Source organism: Lissotriton helveticus, chromosome 6 (genome assembly GCF_964261635.1).
Source record: "Lissotriton helveticus chromosome 6, aLisHel1.1, whole genome shotgun sequence".
Classification (NCBI taxonomy): Eukaryota; Metazoa; Chordata; class Amphibia; order Caudata; family Salamandridae; genus Lissotriton; species Lissotriton helveticus.
This window is the reverse complement of record NC_136067.1, coordinates 547998885-548021762: the sequence shown is the minus strand read 5'-3', so window position 1 is coordinate 548021762 and position 22878 is coordinate 547998885.

Below are 22878 nucleotides of genomic sequence, written 5' to 3'. Positions count from 1 at the left end.
GTCAACTGCTACTAAGACGTACTTACATGCAGTATCAGAGGAGAAAGGACCGCAGTGATCCAAATAAACACACGCAAGTGGCATATTAGATATGTAGAACTGAGTTTGGGGCGGGCGTGCAGAAGACGAAGGCTTAATTTACTGATAAATACCACATTGAAGGACAAAATCACGTGTCTGTTTGCACAAACCTCGCCACCAATATCGTTGCTGGAGGAGAGATACAGTAGCTGACACGCCAGCATGCACCGAAGCCATCCCCGAGTGGGCTGCTGTAATCAAACCCTGTCTGCGGTCCGCATTGGGAACCAGTCTGTCACCAACGTCTTTAATTCTCACAGAAGGAACTTTATCGGGACTTAAGTGATAAGAGTACTTCAAAGGGAAACCCTTAAGATAATTACCTCCCTTCTCAGTCGCGGCAATAGCTGCCAAGATGTCGTCATCAATCTTACTTTTGGAATGTGTAACCGCTGCCACTGCAAATGTTGCTACTGCTGTCTTCGCAGCCTCGTCCGCGAAACAGTTGCCAACAGCGTGAACTTCCAAGTGCTGATGACCCAGAGTATGAATTAGAAAAACGAGAGGGAGATGTTCCTTAAGCTCCGCCACTCGAACCCAGATCATTTTATGTTTTATTGTGCGACCCTTGGAGTCACCATAATCATTTTTAGTCCAAAAGGGTAGATTGTCATTGAAAGACTGTACACAGAAGTAAGAATAACTCACAATAAGAGTAGTCACAATGGGGTCCGCAAACTACAATGCGAGCATCAGAGCACGCAGTTCTGATAATTGGGCGGTACAGTCCCCTAGTGTCTGTGTATGCACGACACCGGACTTGAATTCACCATCCACCATTGTACCAACCACAATTGCACAGGCCGCGGAATACACATGTCTAGAACTCGTAGCCGCTTGCGCACTCCCATCAGTGTAAATGATACAACAAAAATCCTCAAGTGGGTGCATAGTCAGAGGAGCAGAATGAACAAACTCATACTGCTAAAACTCTTGAGTCTGCAAAGAGGAATCGAAAATGAACATTACATCCGGGGATGTCAAGGATGTAGCTCATTGTATCCACCGAGGGTGCAAAGCCTTGGAATTTGATACACTGGCCTTCGTCACTGCCTCCAAAGCAGGATACGGAGTAACAACCACAATGCGTTATCCCTGCGACAGTGCACGTTCCTTAGGAATCGCCATTTGCACTGCTGTCAAAAACTTTTTCCACAGTAGAAAACCGCAACTCGGCCAAAGTGTACAGGTGTGAATCGTAAGCAATAGGAACTGTGTCTCCCTCATTAAAAGTGAGGTACATGAAACCCACTGCCCCTGGTACGATACTTATCACCAGGTTTGTGTGGTTATCACAAGTCGACAAGAACTTAGATTCAAGTAAGTCAGCCTGCAAAGATTGCAAGACGGCTGAATGTTTTGGCAGCCAGCATGATTTGGAAAAAGTAGATTATATCAACGCATAAAGCAGCTTGGTACGCTGGGCATATTCCGGAATGTATGTACATCAGAAATTCAAAAAGCCCAGTAGGAATTGTAGTTTTTTCAGCGTTGTGGGAGCTCGCAAAAGTGCACATTTCTCCAAGAAGTGAGGAGCCAAGCCTCTACCTTCATTGTTGAGCTCGTAGCCCAGGAACAACACTGTGTATTCTGCAATGTGTGATTTTGCAAAGTTGAATTTATAGCCAATGTCGGCAAAACAGCAAATTATGCGGTCAACACGGCACAGATGCGGCCGTAATTCATCGTCTGTGAGATAAATGTCATCCATATACGAACATGCATCTGCGTCAAACCTCTCAAGCAGAGATACTATTCGGGCAGCAAAACCGCCTGGACTGTTCTTGTAGCCAATTTCCAAACAAAGAAATTGGCGTTGTTTGCCGCCACGGGTAAAACTTGTCCACTGACTACTAAGTGGGGACACGTTATGGGCAAAAAAGCCATTGGAAATGTCAAGCGTGGTTTTGAACCTTTTACGCACAAGACTATCCACTAGAGAAGAGCTGTGAGTATTCTGCACTGCACACGTATGACAATGTGAGTTTAAGTGGCGGTAATCCAATACCAAACGGTACGAGCCATCCGGCTTGGTCACAGTAAAAAGTGGGTTATTTATCGGAGACCCAGATGTTTCAATTACACCTTAATATTCCAATTGTTCAAGGACTTTGGCCACAGAGGCTTTCACCTCACGCCGTATGGGGTATTGGGGTTGTGGCTGTGGCATTGACCGCAAAGGGATCTCACGTCGAGGGCAAAAATTTGTCCCATCCACATTGAGTACGGTACAATGCCGGCGCAAGCGCCTTAACCCAAACTTCTGCAAACTGAAGCACCTGCTCCTTTGGCACTGTGTGCATGAAAGGGATGAGGATCACCTCCTTCCCTTGTGGAGCAATCAAGACAAAAGGTGGGGGCCAGTCGACCTCCACCAACAAAATATCATAAGTAGTCGTTAAATTTCCCCCAAAAAAAACATTTATTGTACGTTCTATGTCCCCTTTGTTGAACTTGGCCCTTCTGGCAGGTTCACCCCTGAACTTTTTGCATTGAACTCTGAGATAAGTATAGTAATTTCTGGTCCTAGCGCACTTTAGCACTGTGGTGCAGTGTACAGTGTGTGCGCTCTCTGAGTGTGTGTGTCAGATTGGCCTGCCCTCCCATAGGAATGCATGGGGGATATGTGTGTCCATGATAGTTTCTGATGTGTGGGTAGTGCAGGGTTGAGTTTGGTATGTGTGGACTCGTGTGATTAAATGCTGCACAATGATGTGCGCGGATTTATTGTGTCTAGTGTGGAAGTGCTAGAAGATGGCCTGTCTGTGCAGTGAATGTGATTTGACTGTCTGGCTTGTGATTGGTTGGAGCTGGCTGGTGTGACTGGCTCCAGGAGTCAGGTTGGGTCTGCCCCGGTGGTGAATGGAAAGATCTGCATGTTGATGGCAGGGAGGAGTGCACCTTTGACCTGAATAGGGCTGGGCCTTCCCTCCACAATGCTGGCTCAACCCCCTGTGGTGTGCCTGATGTCTGATGTCCCTGACCCACCCTGTGAATAGGCAGAGGGGCTGAGCAAAACAAAGTGCTCCGGAACCAGTTGCATCTGGTTCGCCCATTGCTTGCACCTTTAGACAAAGGAAATGTGAGTATAAAAAGAGACTGTGACCTCATGTAAAATGTTCTTGTTCCTGACTTGAATCTACCAGGAGCGTGCTGCTGCTGGGGCCCAGGGGAAGTCTTGCCTCCCTGAGCCCTGCCCAGCCCCTGGATTGCTGATGGACTTTGTTGCTTGGGGCCCTTTTCTTTCTTTAGGGGTCCTCCCCTGGGGGCTTGATGGTCTCTGTGCCCCGTGGTGCCTGGGAAGCGTGTTTTCCTAATCTGCCATGTGACTAAGGGAGCCTACCCCTCATGGCTGCCTTTATTAATGGCAGCGCGGCTGCCCACCCTGCTTATTTTGATATTAGCAGGTGCCTACCCTGTATTTTGCCCGTGTTTATGGCTCCTTCATTGCGGGTGCCCACCCCGCATGGCCGCGGTGTTTATCGTATTTTTCATTAAGGGTGCCACCCCTTTTTTCATATGCGTCTTAACGGGTGCCTACCCCTCGTTATCCCCCAAAAAGTGATGTTGGCACCGTCAAAACCGGAAGCCAGGCCTGCACCCGCCTAACTTTGGGCGAGGCCTGGATTGCATCCCTTCCACTTCCCCCCTGCCTGGGGGAAGCCATTGCCCGCCTTGCCTGTCTCCCGTGTCGAGAGGGAGACCGGAGATGCCTGCCGCCAAAAAGGAGCTGGTGCTAGGTGGGGAGGCCGAGAGCTTACCCCACCTCCCCGAGTGGCCGCAAGACGTCCCGGAGCCTTGCGGGCTCCATTTGAAGAAGTCCCGGTCCCGAGATGGGGGACCGGGTGAAGATGCAGTCGTGAGTTGCACTGCGGGGCTCCCAGGCAGAGGAGAGATCCCCGCCCGCACCGCCGACCAAAGGAGCCTCCCCCCCACAGAGAATAGCCCGGTGAGTGTCAAAGGGCTGGGGGGGAAAGCTCCGGTATGCCTAAAAGTGCCTGCAAGGCACGGGGACAGAGAGAGCGCTCATGAGCGGACCTGTCTTACAGTGGGCCGCTCCTACGTTGGGGCATGTTTGTTTAAGGAGCCGAGGTGGCTCCCCCCACCCCACAGAAGTTGCTGTAAAGCCAGTGAGGGGCCAGAGAAGCCCGTGCTGAGCCCCGTGGCTCCAACCTGGGGCACATTTGCTTTTCAAGCCTAGAGGGATCCCTAAATACACTTATTTTTCCTGCAAAGAGCGAGGAGAACGTTGTTCAGGAACCTGAAACCTATCAGGCAACTAAATAGTACTGCAGTCGCACAAATCATATTTACACTCAACAGGGGTAGGCCTAGGTGAAGCGGGACGGGAACCCTGTTTCTGCTGCTGCTGCTTCCTCTGTTTTTTGTTCTTACTCCAATTTTGTTTCTGAACATTCGGGCGGTCACAACTGTGTGCCGGGATATCAACCGCAGCCATATCGAAACAGTAATAGAGAAGTACAATTCAATACTATAACGTGCAACTGGGTAGTAATTTGAAAGAAGAAACCTTTCAGAAATATCAAGCTTGAAACAACATATGTAAATATAGGTAGTTTTTTTATCCGTCACTACCGTCAACTGGAAACGATAGTGAGGGGGTTGTAGACTGATATAAGCACTACTCTAGTGTCTCACAATAAGACCACACTCGTTGGCGCGGCCATGTAACAGGGATTCTGCACAAACACAGAACTGTGCGCAGAGACTCAGGACCTCAGTGAATTAGGGTGTGCCAAAACTCACCTTAGTACCAAAAATCCCCTAACAGACTAACAATCATTGTCACATTAGCTCTTTGTCCTATAGCAAAGAAACCAATGATTAGACAACCTAGAACATGGAACTTGGAACCATCTCAGGAATGGTGGGAAGTGAGAACACTCTTTGGTTATACATTCAAACCAGTCCCCAACAGGAGTAAAATAGAGACACGGTAAGGTAAAAATGTTTATTTTAATGACGTGTTCTCAAGCACAGTATTTTAATCAACATCAGCATACATATAGATAATACTAATACGGACAGCATGGTTACAATTCCATAATATACAAAAGGAGGAATCATATTACAATGATAGTGCAAACAGATAAAAGCACCTATTTAAAGCACCCTCACTATCTCTGAACTATGGGCCATATGTATCAACAACCTGCGATTCCCAAATAGCGATTTTTTAGAAATCGCTGTTTGAGAATCACAAATAGGGATGTATGTACAAAATCTCTATTTTTTAGCGATTTCTTAGTATTCCTTAATTGCGATTAGCAAATTGCGAATCGCAATTAAGGAATACTTTCCCATTCATTTCTGTGGGCCAGGAGGCCCATAGGAATGAATGGGAAGTTATTCTCAATTTGAGAATCGCAAATTGAGAATAATTTCAAGGGTGCAGGGGTGTCTATAGAACACCCTGTTGCACCCCTGAAATTAGCATGGGTGCACATGTGGCGCACATACATGCCTTAAGGGCATGTGTGTGCTTCACATTGCACTTAGAAAAATGCAAAAAAGTGCATTTTTCAAGGAATTCGCAAATTACCACCAACTTGAAGTTGATGGTAATTTGCGACTCCTTAAGGCCAATTTGCATTTTGTTTTTGCTTCTTACATTGCATTTAAGGAATCGCAAAATAGGAAATAGGAAATCTCAAATTTAGCGATTCCTTATTTTGCACGCAGATTTGCTTAATACATACGATATGGGCAAATTGCAATCGCAAACGCAGAAATTCTGCGAATTCCGGCGTTTGCCAATGCAATTTGGCTTGATACATTAGGCCCTATGTATTATAAAACTACTAGCTTAACCGTGCGCGTTGCTGCGATCTCCGAAAAAAGGAAATTCAAGGAAACTCGTTATGATAACATTCAATTTACATTGTGTCATTTTTATTGAAACTTATTCATTTTAAAATGGAAAACATTTCAAAGTGTCGTTTTCATTCTATTTACACGATTTTTTGTTTTTCCGTCTTTTGCGTACATCAGTATTCGAAAGATTATGAGGGACCTGGGGGGCCGATATTTTAAAAAAAAAATATGCCAGAAACCTTTGTGGGAGTGTACTCAACAACTTCCCAAAGGTTCATGTCGATCCGATGAATGGTGTTTTAATTCTATTTATTTATTCGAGTGCTTGTGGATACACAATTTGTTGCTTTTCCGTCTGGTGCGTACATCAGTATTCAAAAGATTGTGAGGGCCCTGGGGGGGCCGATATTTAAAAAATGTTATGCCAGAAACCTTTGCGGGAGTGTACTCAACAACTTCCCAAAGTTTCATGGCGATCGGATGAATGGTGTAGTAATGCATAAAGGACAAACAGACAGACAGACAGACAGACATACATTTGTTAGATAGTTGTATAGATAGAAGGTCACTGGAGTTTTCTTAGGGGAACCCCATTTACCTCTCCGCTCAGTAAGTGTAAATTACATCAGGATCAGTTAGTCTCTCTGCATGCCTGGAATCTTCCAAGTGTGTTCAATTCTGGCAAGTGTGCTATGAGAAAGGCGCCAGAATACTACTCGGCTTGCAGCTGCCAAATTGTTGTGTCTAGAATGTGTTACTTGGACACGCCGATAAACAGGCTTGCACGTTATGATAACCTTGGCAGCTCAGCACTCACTGTACAGACTGGGGGCACGCTGTATGTCTAGAGATGTCGAAAAACAACCCTTTTCTCATGTATAGACCTTCGTGAAAGCTAACTCAACAAAAACAGCTATGCAGTGTTGTGGGCAAAAAGCAGCAAAAAGGATAATGGCGTTTAAACTTCTAATAAGTCATGCTAACTTAACATGCACGCAAAAAGAGGCCCATAAACCACACTACACCTGCAGACTGAATAGCGGGTTCCTCTTCTTCTTCTCCTTGCCCTTCTTCTTCCCCGAGGTACCTGGCTGGTCCTCCGGGGGGTTTGTGGGGTTCTGGTTGGCCTTGGTAGTTGCTCCAGCTTCCTCCATGGTGCTTCTCAGTAGTTTGGAATTTGCTGCTTTTATGGTGATTTTTCCCGGCTGACATGGGAATAGCAAGCCTGATGCTGCTTATCCCTGATGGTTTTATCACTGTTGGACCCATCGCAACTTTTTTCACACTCAGGTTTGCTTTTTTCCCGGTAATATTTTTACGCAGACATTTGACGCGTTATAAGGAAACTATCGCCTGTTGCCAGCGTGTTGAGAATATGCTGTTAACTCGTCATTAGTTTCCCGCGATAGACGGCGTTATGTAAAATAGCGTCAACCTAGGTTGGCGATAATTATCGCCCGTCCTTGAGAATATTCCCCAGTGTTTTATCTGTACTTGGATGTTGGTTTAGCCTCAGCTCCAAATTTCCTGTTCTTTGGGTTGGAATGTTCCCTGGCATGTTAGCTAGTGATTTTGCCTTTTTATGTGGCTAGCATCAGTAGATCTTTATAGGAGCACTATATACACAGTGTTAATATTTTGGCTATTTAGAACAATTCGAGTATTTCCAGAAGACACCAAACATCCATTACAAACATGCTCAGATCCAGTATTAGACATATTGAACCTCCAACAATATATGCAATTTATAGATGTACTTATGAATTAATTAAGAATATACTATTTGTAACATAAAGCCCAGCATGTCTGGGCTAAATTGTTTTATAAGGCATCAATACTTGTCCACGTGTAGATTGTGCCCTGCTTCCTCTCTTTTGAAGGTATTTGCAAGGCATCTTGTTTTTATTAACCCCTCCCATGCTCGTGACGGAACAGTTCCTTCACGAGCCTCGGGTGGGCTGAGCTGGTGACGGAACGGTTCTGTAACGGCCCGCTCGCCGTGCCTGCGCGGCGCGAATTCCGCGCTTGCGCTGACGTTCTAATGGGCGAGCGGGTCCGTGACGGAACCGTTCCGTCACAAGCACAGCTCACCTTAGGGCCGTGACGGAGCTGTTCCGTCACGAGCACGGGACCGCCGTGCGGCCCCGCCTTCCCCTTAGTGCTGCGGCGGAATAGCCACCGCAGCGAAGGGGTTAAATCCCAAGGCAAGATAGATAGGAATTTATTTTGTTTACAATTTCTTTTAAACTGGACATCCACACAGCCTATTGACTCAATTTTTAAATTGTCAATGTCTCTCAGTCATTACAGATGAGATGATTTTAATAGGAGGTATTTCCAAATTTCATTTTAGCTAGGTTATATGTTTCTTGTAATTTCTTAAAATACAGTTTCTTTCCCTTTATCCATATTTGGCTGACATAAGAGACCGAATGGTTAAAATAGAAATATATTGTAGGCTCAAAAAAGTTATCTGAAAGCCGCTTTCATATGCTTGCATGTAATCTATCATCTTTGGCTGTATTCCGAGCAGTTAAATAAACTGCAAGGGAGGCTCCTTCAAACATGCTGAACAATGTCTGATGCGGATGTTCTTTATACATTTTGCACAAGTACTTTTTTCATAGATTTTTTTTTTTTTATTGAAGTCTTGGATAAGCTAAGCAAAAACATATACTGACATATCATATGCTAACCAGAATGTACACATACCCCAAAAATTCAAAAACCACACATAAGGCCATCTCATAAAGGTTGACCACAGAAGAAAAAAAAAAACCAAAAAAACAACCAACATATTCAATTTAAATCAATTAAAATCGAAATACGAACCCCAGATTTTCTCAAGTTTCCGAATCGCCCTAACTCTTTGAGCATACACTTGTTCGCTATTTTTGACTTTTTGCATTTTATAGCACCATTCATGTACATTAGGGCAATATTGTAAACGCCAATTCTGAAGAATTAACGATCTCGCTACAGCCATAGCAATATAAATTAGTTTAACTAGTTGCCCATCTAACATCAATTCAGGATCAAAACCATGCAAAATCAATTTAAGATTGACCGAAATTGAGATTTTACACTGGTTTTGCATAAATGCGAATATTTCTTCCCAAAAAGGTACAATTTTAGAGCATTGAGCAACAACATGAGACCAATTAGCAGGATTATAATGCAAACACCTATAACAATTGGAAGAGCAATTAGGATACATTTTGCTAACCATTGCCGGAGTGAAATACAGAAGCCATTTACTAAAAAACAGCATTCTGCACCAGTTGGCACCTCTTAGTACAGAAAAATTCAGTACATTGATTCTCTTCCATACAGCAGGGGTTAATACCATATTTTCCTGCCCTAGCCACTTATTAATTGCTTTAGGACATAAGTCCGGATCCCTATTCGCGGTTAAGCATCGTTTTCACTCCCCCGGCTTTCTTTCTTGTGTTAAGACAAATAATGTATTGAATAACGGAGCAGGGGAAAAAAGAAGTGAAGGGTCTGATTGGGACAAAACTCCATAAATCAACTTATACGATCCCAGCAGTAAAAAATTTCCTTGAACGCGGGATGTCATATCAGACATCCTAATCCAAGCGCCATCTTCCATATAATCGCTTAACTTCATGAACCCTAACCTCTGCCATTTTTCTAGCATATCCATGTTAATATCCACTCCAAAAAATGAAAAAGCCGAGCTGAGGGAAGAGGATGTATTGAGAAACGGAAGGGAGTATCTCTTTAGGAGTGCTGTACGTCTCTTAAAAAACCAGTGCAGCACCTTATACCTGACTGTTTTTGGTGATTTAAATAATTGAAGCGGGGAGGGAATCTGAGTTTCTTTACAAATCAAATCAACAAAGAAATTTATGAAAGGTTGCTGATTATTGTCCTTAAATCTGGTCATGAATTGAGCCAAATATGCATTTGTGATATGATAATCGGTAGCCGAGTTGTGATCATTTAAGAAGGTTTATTGAGGAATAATCAGCTTGAATCATATAGTCATTAAAGTATCATCTAAGGATCATATAAGTATACTCAAGTCTCTCCTAAGCCCCACACGGAGCAGCTCTCTTGCTACTCAGCCCTCTCTTCCAACTGTCATCCATCCACACACCACACATTCCATATTACCTCACACACTCAACATTCTACCATTCACCCATGCTACTCAGCCCTCTCTTCCAACTGTCATCCATCCACACACCACACATTCCATATTACCTCACACACTCAACATTCTACCATTCACCCAGATAGGGCTGAGCAACAAGACAGGATAATAAGAAAGGCACGTGGCATCCAAACCAGGATACCACAGCATTATAATAATCTTTAAGGTTGGGAAGAGCCAGCCCTCCTTGTCCCTTATCTTCAAATAAAGTGTTCAAAGCAATACGAGGCGTCTTTTTTGCCCAAATAAAAGAGGAAAACAAGGATTCAGCTTTGGAGAAAAATGATCCAGGCAGAGCACAAGATATGGTTGAAAATAAAAAGTTAAATAAAGGAAGGACCGACATCTTAATTAGTGCAACACGACTAATAGTAGTTAATGGTAAAAGATTCCATCTTTCAAACATTACTCATACCTTCTGCAACAATGGTACAAAGTTCAAACTGTAGAGATCAGAAACGGAGGAAGAGAACAAAACCCCCAAATATCTATTAGGTTTGTTATTAATGCATGATCTTAAATCAGGGTGAATTACAGGATTAATGCCCCCGCAAACTAGGATTTCGTTTTTTTTTTATTTATCCTATAGCTCCCCAAAGCCTCAAACTCTTCAAATATTTGAAGTGCATGAGATTGACATTGCATTTCAGGCTTAATTAACAAAATTATATCGTCTGCGGAAAGTTTGATTTTGGGCATCAAATTAATAGGGGGAAATAAAAGAGGAGCTTTCCTAATTGCAGTTGCTAAGGGTTCAATGAAGAAAGCAAATAATACCGGAGAAAGTGGACAGCCTTGTCTAGTACCGCGTTTAACCAATACTAGTCCCACAGACTCAGCATTAATGATAATATTGGCCGAGCCCCTGAGTAAAGACTCCGAATCAAATTTATAATTACTTCTGGGATACCAAAGTGCTGAAGAATAATAACAACTGTCTCCCATACCACCAAATCAAAGGCTTTTTCGGCATTAAATAATAAAATTAAAGCGGGGACCTTGCGTGATTCAAAAAAATCCAAAGCCTCTGTTAAAAAGTGAGTGTTAGTCAACAGTTGCCTGCCGGCAACGAAACCATTCTGATCTGCGTGGATCAAATCTGAAGAAAAAAAATTAAATCGTGTAGATAATAATTTAGTGGTAATTTTATAATCTGTATTCAGTAGCGTGATGGGTCTATAAGAATTCGGATCATTAGAGGGTTTACCCTTTTTGAGAAAACTTACTACCGTTCCTTCCCTGAAAGAATCCGGGACAGATCCACCGGACAACATAAAGTTTAATAACTGGACTAAAAAATCTGAGAAGGAACTAAAAAATACTTTAAAAAACTCTGAGGGAAACCCATCCGGGCCGGCAGCTTTCCCTATTGGAGGCTGTTGTACTACTTTCTCTACTTCCTCTCTAGTAAATGAAGTGGCCATACTAATTTGGTCTATAGGAGAAAGAGTAGGAAGAGAGTACTTTTCCAGATAATTCAATAATTTGTGATGATCTATCGTCGATTGAGTGTTATAGATCCTCTTATAGTGTGCTACCATTATTTCTCCAATCTCAGCTGGAACCGATGTATCTCTGAGAGTGTCTGGAGAGTGTAGAGAATGTATGAGATTAGACGAGGCTTGCTCTCTGGCCTGCCACGCCAGATGTTTACCAGTAAAATTACTCTCTTCATAAATTTTTTGTGAACTCTTACGAAAGATCTCATCACTCTGAGTATAGAGCTCTTGAGAGAGCTCTCTTTTGGCCACATTTAATTGGTCTTGAACCGATCTAGCTGAATTTTGTTGCCTGAGTACAATCAGAGCCTGAATTTTTTGTTGGAGCAGTTTATTCTTATTCTTAACTGCAGAGAGATCGGCCGCATCTCTACCAATCACCAGGCCACGAATATACGCCTTAAGAGAGTCCCACACATAGTTGAGGGGGGCAGTTCCCATATTCCGAGAAAGAAAGTCTAATATCTCAGTTTTAATAGCCGCCACCCAAATGTCATCAGTCAAATATTTTTTATTAAAGACCCAGCGTTTAGGGGTTCTCACCCTATCTACCACTCCCAATTCCATGATAATCATTTCATGATCCGAGAACCCGTTATGGAGCAACGTCTGTTTAGAAAAAATGATTTCGAGAGGAGGATTTAAATCTGCCAGACCAGCAAGCATATTCTCTTTTGTCCGGATTTTGATTACGCCAAGGGTCCCACAGGTTAAATAACGACATATTATTCTTGATAGACCTAAGGGATTTAGGCTTACTTTTTTCACAGATGATGGCTTCGGAGATTCAAACCTAATATAATGAATAATGGGTAGCGCCCAGGCCCGCTGCACTTTCGGAAGCACCAGCTCTGCTCCTCGATGGTAGATCAACCACCGTCCCTAGAGGTTTCCCCCAATATGGTGCTGAGCTCTGAACATAAAGTGCAACCTCCAGTGCCAGACACACCTATGGCTTAGAATTCCAAGCAAGCTGTTCTATCTTATTTGGCAGCTGCATCGATTAGTGTATCAAGTTCGTTGTAAAATATATGGAAAATGTATTTTGGATTTTATTCTGTGGAGGAAACATTCAAAGTAATAATTATTGAATTTATATGAGTTATTGTATTATTTTGTTTATTCTTGTACACCTGAAATTGTGAACAATTAATTAGTTTCCTGTGTTGAAGAAGGTAGATTTCTATTGTATTAACAAACGTATGTTGATGTTAGTAGTAAGATATTTTAAAATAATATAGCCATTTAATTTTGCTTTATCGTTTTTGTAGAATTATAGGAGTGTATCTTGTTTTTGAAAAAGTATGAAGTCTCTTTGCATTGGTTGTAGCTTCCATATAAATGCGGAAACATGATTATTTGTTTACATTTATTTTATTCTTTGTCTTTCTTAAAGGAAAACCCTGGTTTTTTCGAGGAGGTATGCTGTTTGGAAATAATTAGAATGGTAACTATTTCTACATAAAAACTCTCTGAACAAGATTTATTATCCTTAAAATGATGATGTGAGGCTCGAAATTTTCATGCATAGAATCATGGTTGATCTTCACACAATAGGAAGAGGGAGATTTCTTGAGTAATAAACATATTAGTCTTAAAATTATTCTTATTTATTAGTATTTTTAGTAATATTGGGACTGATTATGATGTCAGTGGGACTGCCATCCACCGACAGACAACCCTTTCGTCCGACTGTCAGATTATGGCCAAAACCATCAGGGGGAAGACCACTGCCTCCGACAAGATCTACGATCCTGTCGGGGTAGAGGTTGGACTTGTATCCTTAGAATAATGGTGGTGCCCAGATAGGCACTGCCCTCATAATAATTATGTCGATTTCCCACAGCCTTTTCATGGCTGTCCCACCGCCATGAAAAAGCTGCCGGAAAGGGACTTTGGGGGCTCCAAACATGGCCCTCGTGAGCCATTGCAAAGTAGACCAGAGGACTTATCTAGTGCCCCCATGCACATCCATGCACCGTGTGTCATGCACCACATGGTGCTTGGCACACCTCATGGATGTGCACAAAGTGCTCTCTAACACAGTGGATTTTGCTCCTGCCCATTTCCTGACCCGCAGCATAAACTGCAGTGTTAAAGAGCAGTTTTCCAACTGCTACCACAACAGTCAATTTGTAATTGGGTAGTCAGACTGCCACCTTCCCGTCCGGTGGTTCCCAGACAGTCGTGATGACCGGAGGCGGTCCAACAGTCCGTCATCGTAATGATACCCATTGTTCGGTGTATTTACATGTGCCCTTAGGTTATTCAAAAGGTAGATTGCTCTCATCTTAAAAGCTGACTCCTAAGGGAGAGGTATGGTGCAGCGGCTAGAGCGGCTGACTCTGGAGGGCAGGGCTCATGGTTCGATCCCAGGCACTGGTGGCAGCTAAGCTCAGCATCATGCGACTCTGGCAATATCTCACTAAGGGCCAGATGTAGGAGCCCAAATACCTGTCGGTAACGGCCTAAATCGGCCGTTACCAACCGGTATTTGGGTTTTGTAATGTAGGGGGCTAGAAAATTACAGAATGGGTATATTGACCAAATCGGTAAATGTATCGATTCGGTAAAATACCGAATCAGTAAATTTACCGATCCAATATGTAGGTGGCACAGTTTACAGTGCCACAGGCCCTTAGAAATTCGTTATTTACCACCCAAAACTATTGGGTGGTAAATTACGAATTTCTGTGTACATGCACATCTGTGCATGTACACCTGTGCCATGTGACACACATACATGCCACACATACGTGTGCCACATGGCACACAAGCCAGAAACAGGGGTGCAATAGGGTGTCAAAGTGACACCCTGTCCCCCTCGGAAATTCGGTATTTTTACCGATTCGGTAATTACCGAATCTGTATTTGCTATTGATTCCTATGGGCTTCAAGGCCCATAGGAATCAATGGCAAATACTGATTCGGTAATTACCGAATCGGTAATTACCGAATCTTACCAATTCTGTATTTTTACTGATTTTTTTTCCTACATAGCAATTACCGATTAGTAAATACCGAATCGGTAAAATTCGGTATTTACCATTCAGTAATTTGCTATTACCTACATCTAGCCCTTAATCTTCCCGACGGCCCCCAGTTCCTTGAGACCCCTAGGGGTGATTAGCTTGTGCTTTACAAATATCGAACTATCATGGAATCCTCTTGACAGAGCTGCCACCAGTGAAGTGGTGACAAAATGTAGGACTGTCACTTCTCAACAGTTTTGGCATCCACACAGGTTTGTATATGTTTTAAAATGGAAATATTTTGTAATTCTTATCCTTTTTTAATATATTATTTTCGGGATTAGGTAGATCTTAATTATCTTTAGGTCATGTTAAAAGGGTAAAGTAGAGTAATTTACATCTAAATGTGAGAAAAATAGCTGTCTAAAAACATGAGTGATAAAGGTCATTTATATTGTGTTAAACTAACAGCATGACTCGCCCCATGATGGCCAATGGTAGGATGTTCCAAAAGGCAATGGTAGGTTGTAGCCGCTTGTATGTTACCTTCCAGTAGCTGAACTTCTGATAGGAAAATCCACACCCCTATGTATCAAAATGTGAGAGGTTTACAGAGTAACCTCCTCTATATGTCAGGCGACCATGCCTCTGTCTCAAGTTCGTGAACAGTGTACAAAAGAGATTTACTCCAGTTCAAACCCAGGCCCAAGATGGTGCTGAATTTCCAGAACACCCTGATAGCACCCTCCCCTTCTGTGAGCTCCCCATGTATGAATGAAATATAGACAGCAGCACTGTCGACCAGAAGTCTTGATATGCTTGGCCCCAGGAAAGCGTGAGGGGTTCAACTGCCATGGGAAAGAGTACTGGAAATGAGGGGCACCCTCGCATCTAGTGATTTTACAAGTGTTTGAGATATAACCCCCAGTCTTCACTTAGGCAACTGGGACGCTGTAAAGAGTTTGGTCCACATGATATGCCCTTATATAAGTACAATTCACATTGCCCTTATATAGGCATAGAAATCCAGCCCTTATTTAGGCATTGCTCATGCTAACCAAATACAGGCATGGCTACTTACATCCGTTCATCTACGTCACAACGAGTTCTTGGAAAACCAGACTCTTAAGCCGTTAGGACTTTCCCTTGCTTGGATACTGATTTCTCCAATACTCATTTATTATGCATGAACATCTTTTCCTTAGGGGTTCATTCATGACGTTCTTATGTATGACTTTTAAGTCAATACTGGCATTCCTAAACACCTTCAAGGTATAAATATGCCTTCACTTGCAATGGCAAGGCACAGTGCGGTTCAACTACCTACTTGCACCGGCTCGCCACAGCAAGTCCCGAAGGAAACCAAGTCCCCAACTGACGCACTGACAAAACGCTGTCATCCCATTCAGCGAGAATCCAGCTCCAATGTTTCTGACTCCCCTTGCGGGGTGTTGGAGACCGAGTCCCGGGAAAGAGATACCAACCTCTCTCATTCTAAGGTATGGAGCTGATTAGAACCTAGAGAAACTTTTGGCAACTCTTGGCAACTATAGTTAAACTAAACTATAGCAAACTCTTGGCATAAGTAAACCAGACTAAGACAGCACCTACTTCTTCCCTCGTACTAGACATAGGTTAAGTACACTGGAGTAGGATTATTTGGAAGCACCAGATGAGTATTTTAGCCTCTGGTATTTATGAATGTATTTTAACGAATATATGTCATAGCTACAAAACATGCTATTACAGTATTATTTTATCTTACTGCTAACGCTGTACATTTTATACTTCATTTTATGCATGCTGTCTTACAATTGTAGCAGCTCATATCTCTTGCATGAGAAATAAGACTGTTCAATAAACCCTTTTTATTGAAACGCCTATCTCTATATTTCTGTGCAACTCTGTAGAAACGAAGCATGCAGGATTGACTGAGTGAAACGGTTATCTATTGTTTCCACGACTCTGAAGATATTGTTCCGACTCTAAGGGAAACAAAGTTGTCATGTTTATGCGGTTGTCAGAAACGAATCCTTTCTTGTTCATTGGAGAAAGTTTCTAGTGACTTCTGGGTTAGCTGGCACACACACAATTACGTTTAAAATACTCGATAGAGACATACTGACCTCAGTCCTATGTCAAAACTATGGTGAATATTATTCCAAAGCGCAGAGCCTATCAGGGATATAGGAACTACACTACAAAGCCTTAAGGGTGAGGTAGCAGGGGCGTGGTTTAGGAGCAGAGGGGCATGGCCACCGTTCCGAGGAGGCCTAGGGCAACGGGATACCTCCAGGTCCATAATCCTGCTCTACGGGCCCGAGAACGCATTTTTATGCGTCGGAATCTATACTGCTCCAAATGTGATCTTCGATGGTGTCTGCGTTGAGCGTGAATGATGTATTTTAGGACTTTGTTTCCAACCACAGACGATGCTGAATCGCGGCCATAATTTTTTGTATCTGTCGTTCCCCACGTTTCCCACCTGACATCCTGACACGCTGTTCTTCATTTATAAGATGCACAATTCTCAACGTTTTACCTTTATTACCTCCTCATTTTCTCTCATGTTGAATGATTTATTGAGGAATACATGCTTCTGACTGGAACCTTTTTTTTTTTTTATTTTACTTCATTTTTCCACAAAAAATATCTGCTGTATCCCAGGCACCATTTTAAGACTTGAGACTTTTTTGCCTGTACAATTTATTTCTCACATCTTCTATGGAAATGCCTTGCACAAACTGCAGTGGTTCTCAACACACTAACTGCGCATCATTAGAAGACCATAATACCTTCAGTGTACTGCAAGACAATATGGAGGAGGCAGTTAATTACTCTGTTTGATCAAGGGGTTCTACACCTAATACTCCTTGTTCATGCTCCAAACCTGGGGGCCCATTATGATCGCGGACGGATTTGAGTCCGTTCGCGATCACCGAGGAGGAGGGAACCTCCGCATGGGCATGCGGAGTTCCCTCCTGTCCAATGAGGATGTGACCGCCATCCTGGCGGTCACATCCTCTATTTATAACATTGCGGTGGGTGCGGCTTCAAGTTGCACCCACCGCAATGTTACAAATGCATACATTGCATTTGTATGCAGAAAGCGGCAGGCACCGCGCGGTGCCTGCCGATTTCTGCATACAAATGCAGGGGGGTACCATAGGTACCCCCATGTGCACCCCCACCCCCCCTTCACCCAGGGGGCCCACTACGGGCCCCCAAGGTGAAGATCCGCATGCTTTTCCTTGGCGGAGAAGCCACCGCGGAAAAGCATGTTTTCTCAGCCATCCTAATATGTCTGGAGGTGTCTGAGAGACACCGCCACCATATTAGGCCTTTTCCGACGCAGTTGTAAGCCATCCGCGGCGGAAAAGCGACGGACTGAAACCAGGACTCACCATCCATCCTAATGTGGCGGTGGGTCTTTGGTGGGTCCGCAGAGGATTTTCCGCATCCTCCGGGCCGGCGGTGGCTTCCTCCATCATAATCAATCCCCTGGTTCTAAAATACCTTCCGCAACTGTTCCTTTGTCAGGCAAGCATGTAAAGCAAACCCAGCTTCTCCTACTAACTCTTCCTCCTCAATTTCCATGGAAATTTTACTTGACGAAATTCGTTCCCTCAAGCCATACATGGAAGAAACCAACTCTCAGCTCCAAAGTCTTGAGAATAATTGGTCTGACACTGAGCAAAACGTTGAGGACCTTGAAAAAGGAGTAGAATTAGTCCAGGCAGTCACTGATAAAGTTCCAACTTAACACAGAGAGATACAGCAACTTAAGCAGCAGGTTGAAAACTTGGAAAATAGCAATAGGCGTAATAACCTATGCATTTATGTTCTCGCTGAGGGTCTCGAAGGTTCCAATCCCATCCCTTTTTTTCAATCCTTTTTCCCAACTCTTTTGGGCTTTCCAGACTCTCATTTGCTGAATATTCAACAAACTCATCGCCTAAGACAGAACACTCACTTTTCTCCTTCTTCATCCTCTTCAACGAAACCTAGAGGAGTCATCTTGTATTTTTTGGAATACACAGACTTGCTTAAAGTTCTACTTGCTGCCAAACAAAAAGGGAAAATCTCTTGGAATGGGTCTACTCTCAACTTTGCCCAAGATTATGCCAAGATTATGCCAAAGTAACTGCGGACCATGTGAAGAAGTTTTTGGATATGAGACCTGCACTTCGAACCTAAATGCTCGATATGGCCTGTTCCAGCCATGCCTTTTCGAGGTGACCTACAATAATAAAACTACTGCCTATGAGGATCTTGAACACCTGCAGAGATCAATCCAAGCACATGTCTCAACCATAAATGTCTTGAGTATTTCAATAATGTTTGTTATTACATGTATTTACCTCCCCTCCTGCTGTATTTTGTTATGTTATTTGTTATGTTATAATGTTCCTTGTTAATATTCTCTTTTTTCTTTTTTACCAGATGCAGTTCTGTGGTCCTTTGCTTTATGTCCTCTACGTACTTCCTGGAGGATGTTCCCCGTGCCGTTCCCTCCTGGAGTCTTCTGTCCTATGTACTACCTCCCCTATGTGGCTCCACCATCCCTGCTTCCAATGTATGTTTGTGGTATGTCTTTTCGGTACCTTTTTTCTTGCTCATATATTTGGATTGATTTATTTTCCCATTTATGGTTGCTTTTTTCCCTCTTTCACACAATTTTTCTTCATTCTCTACTACCAAACATTTGACTGGTTTTGTATTTTTGTTCTTTGCTCTGTTCTTCCTTTTTTCTAACTTCCCTTTTCATATCTTGTTTATCTTTCAAACACTATGATAGCTCTCCTATTACTCCCTCTCCCCTTTTTTAGTCCTGAATTTGCACTTTTATCTTTTTTCACATATCTCTTTTCTTTTTCTCAGTAAGGACTTTGATCAGTCCTCTGTTCGCACAATAATTGTTCATGTAAAATGTATTAGTTACCTTTAGACTTACTACATGGAATGTAAAAGGAGTAAACAATCCTATAAAAAGACAACAGATATTAACTCATTTAGCTAAATTAAAAACAGACATTGCATTGATTCAAGAAACCCATTTGTCTGAAACTGAAGCAGCTGAACTGAAAAGATGTTGGGTAGGCAATGTTTTTCCTCCCCTGCTCTAGGTAAGAAAAATGGAGTCTCAATTCTTTGTCATAAGAAATTTCAGATCTCAGTCATTCATCAAGAATCAGATTCAGAAGGTCGTTGGGTAATTGTTAAACTTCTCATCAATCAGATACCTGTAGTATTTTTTAACGTTTATGCACCAGTTTATGTTGATAATGTTTTTTGGACCCATATTTCTGATAAACTTCTATTTGATGATGATTATATTGTTTTCACTTACTTAGAGGAGTAAGACAGGGATGCCCATTATCACCTCTTTTATTTATAATAGCATTAGAGCCCTTTTTAACCAAGATTAGACAAGATACTTAAATTACTGGCTTGCAGTTGAACACTTCTCATGTCTAACTGTCTGTATATGCGGATTATATTCTTTTATATTTCTCCAATCCTGCCACGTCCATTCCCTCCTTTTCTTCCCAAGTTGATGCTGGATCTGGATATAGCCTTAACTCAGACAGATGAGAGATCATACCTCTCAATGTGACATTCCTTAAACATGATTTTATACTTACCGGTTTTTCTTGTAAACCGTCCAAAATAAAGTATCTAGGCCTGTGGTTTTCCTCAAATATTTCCGACACATTAAAACTGAATTTTGATCACATCATCAAAACTCTATCTGACACTTTTGAACGCTGGCACCCACTTTTTCTCTCTTGGTGGGGAAGATTGGACTCCATTAAGATGATGCTTTCCCCTTTGATTTTATCTATTCTTTCAATGATCCCTGTACATATTCTGCCATTTTATTTTAAGAAAATTGATTGTCTACTAACGAAATTCCTTTGGAAGGGTAAATCTCTTCGCATTGCCTTAACTTCTTTGCAAGCAGACAAATCCAGTGGTGGACTTACATTTCCTGACTTCAAATCTTATCACTATGCTTTTCCTTTAAAACAATTAACAACAAGGGGTGGTGATGGACAGAGTCTCTGAATTAAGCAGAAAACTCTCACCCAGTCAAGAGATCAGGGCTAGATCCAACACCGTTTTTTAGCTCACTGCATCATCCCAGTTTCAGAACCTGGCTGTATGCAAATTAGTCTGTTCCTGTCCCAGTGCATGATGGGAACAGGGCAAACCAAACTACAAAGCCAATTCTTACACTGGAAAGGAAACAAGCTACCGGGGACCGGTTTCTGGCATTTCAGCCTCTTCGGCCCGGCTTGCTTGAATCCTGATGGTGCAGTGAGCAAGGGACTCATGTCTGAGCATACCCTTCCACGCTTAGGGTGGACAAAATAATTAACAACAAGGGGTGGTGATGGACAGAGTCTCTGAATTAAGCAGAAAACTCTCACCCAGTCAAGAGATCAGGGCTAGATCCAACACCGTTTTTTAGCTCACTGCATCATCCCAGTTTCAGAACCTGGCTGTATGCAAATTAGTCTGTTCCTGTCCCAGTGCATGATGGGAACAGGGCAAACCAAACTACAAAGCCAATTCTTACACTGGAAAGGAAACAAGCTACCGGGGACCGGTTTCTGGCATTTCAGCCTCTTCGGCCCGGCTTGCTTGAATCCTGATGGTGCAGTGAGCAAGGGACTCATGTCTGAGCATACCCTTCCACGCTTAGGGTGGACAAAATAATTAACAACAAGGGGTGGTGATGGACAGAGTCTCTGAATTAAGCAGAAAACTCTCACCCAGTCAAGAGATCAGGGCTAGATCCAACACCGTTTTTTAGCTCACTGCATCATCCCAGTTTCAGAACCTGGCTGTATGCAAATTAGTCTGTTCCTGTCCCAGTGCATGATGGGAACAGGGCAAACCAAACTACAAAGCCAATTCTTACACTGGAAAGGAAACAAGCTACCGGGGACCGGTTTCTGGCATTTCAGCCTCTTCGGCCCGGCTTGCTTGAATCCTGATGGTGCAGTGAGCAAGGGACTCATGTCTGAGCATACCCTTCCACGCTTAGGGTGGACAAAATAATTAACAACAAGGGGTGGTGATGGACAGAGTCTCTGAATTAAGCAGAAAACTCTCACCCAGTCAAGAGATCAGGGCTAGATCCAACACCGTTTTTTAGCTCACTGCATCATCCCAGTTTCAGAACCTGGCTGTATGCAAATTAGTCTGTTCCTGTCCCAGTGCATGATGGGAACAGGGCAAACCAAACTACAAAGCCAATTCTTACACTGGAAAGGAAACAAGCTACCGGGGACCGGTTTCTGGCATTTCAGCCTCTTCGGCCCGGCTTGCTTGAATCCTGATGGTGCAGTGAGCAAGGGACTCATGTCTGAGCATACCCTTCCACGCTTAGGGTGGACAAAATAATTAACAACAAGGGGTGGTGATGGACAGAGTCTCTGAATTAAGCAGAAAACTCTCACCCAGTCAAGAGATCAGGGCTAGATCCAACACCGTTTTTTAGCTCACTGCATCATCCCAGTTTCAGAACCTGGCTGTATGCAAATTAGTCTGTTCCTGTCCCAGTGCATGATGGGAACAGGGCAAACCAAACTACAAAGCCAATTCTTACACTGGAAAGGAAACAAGCTACCGGAGACCGGTTTCTGGCATTTCAGCCTCTTCGGCCCGGCTTGCTTGAATCCTGATGGTGCAGTGAGCAAGGGACTCATGTCTGAGCATACCCTTCCACGCTTAGGGTGGACAAAATAATTAACAACAAGGGGTGGTGATGGACAGAGTCTCTGAATTAAGCAGAAAACTCTCACCCAGTCAAGAGATCAGGGCTAGATCCAACACCGTTTTTTAGCTCACTGCATCATCCCAGTTTCAGAACCTGGCTGTATGCAAATTAGTCTGTTCCTGTCCCAGTGCATGATGGGAACAGGGCAAACCAAACTACAAAGCCAATTCTTACACTGGAAAGGAAACAAGCTACCGGGGACCGGTTTCTGGCATTTCAGCCTCTTCGGCCCGGCTTGCTTGAATCCTGATGGTGCAGTGAGCAAGGGACTCATGTCTGAGCATACCCTTCCACGCTTAGGGTGGACAAAATAATTAACAACAAGGGGTGGTGATGGACAGAGTCTCTGAATTAAGCAGAAAACTCTCACCCAGTCAAGAGATCAGGGCTAGATCCAACACCGTTTTTTAGCTCACTGCATCATCCCAGTTTCAGAACCTGGCTGTATGCAAATTAGTCTGTTCCTGTCCCAGTGCATGATGGGAACAGGGCAAACCAAACTACAAAGCCAATTCTTACACT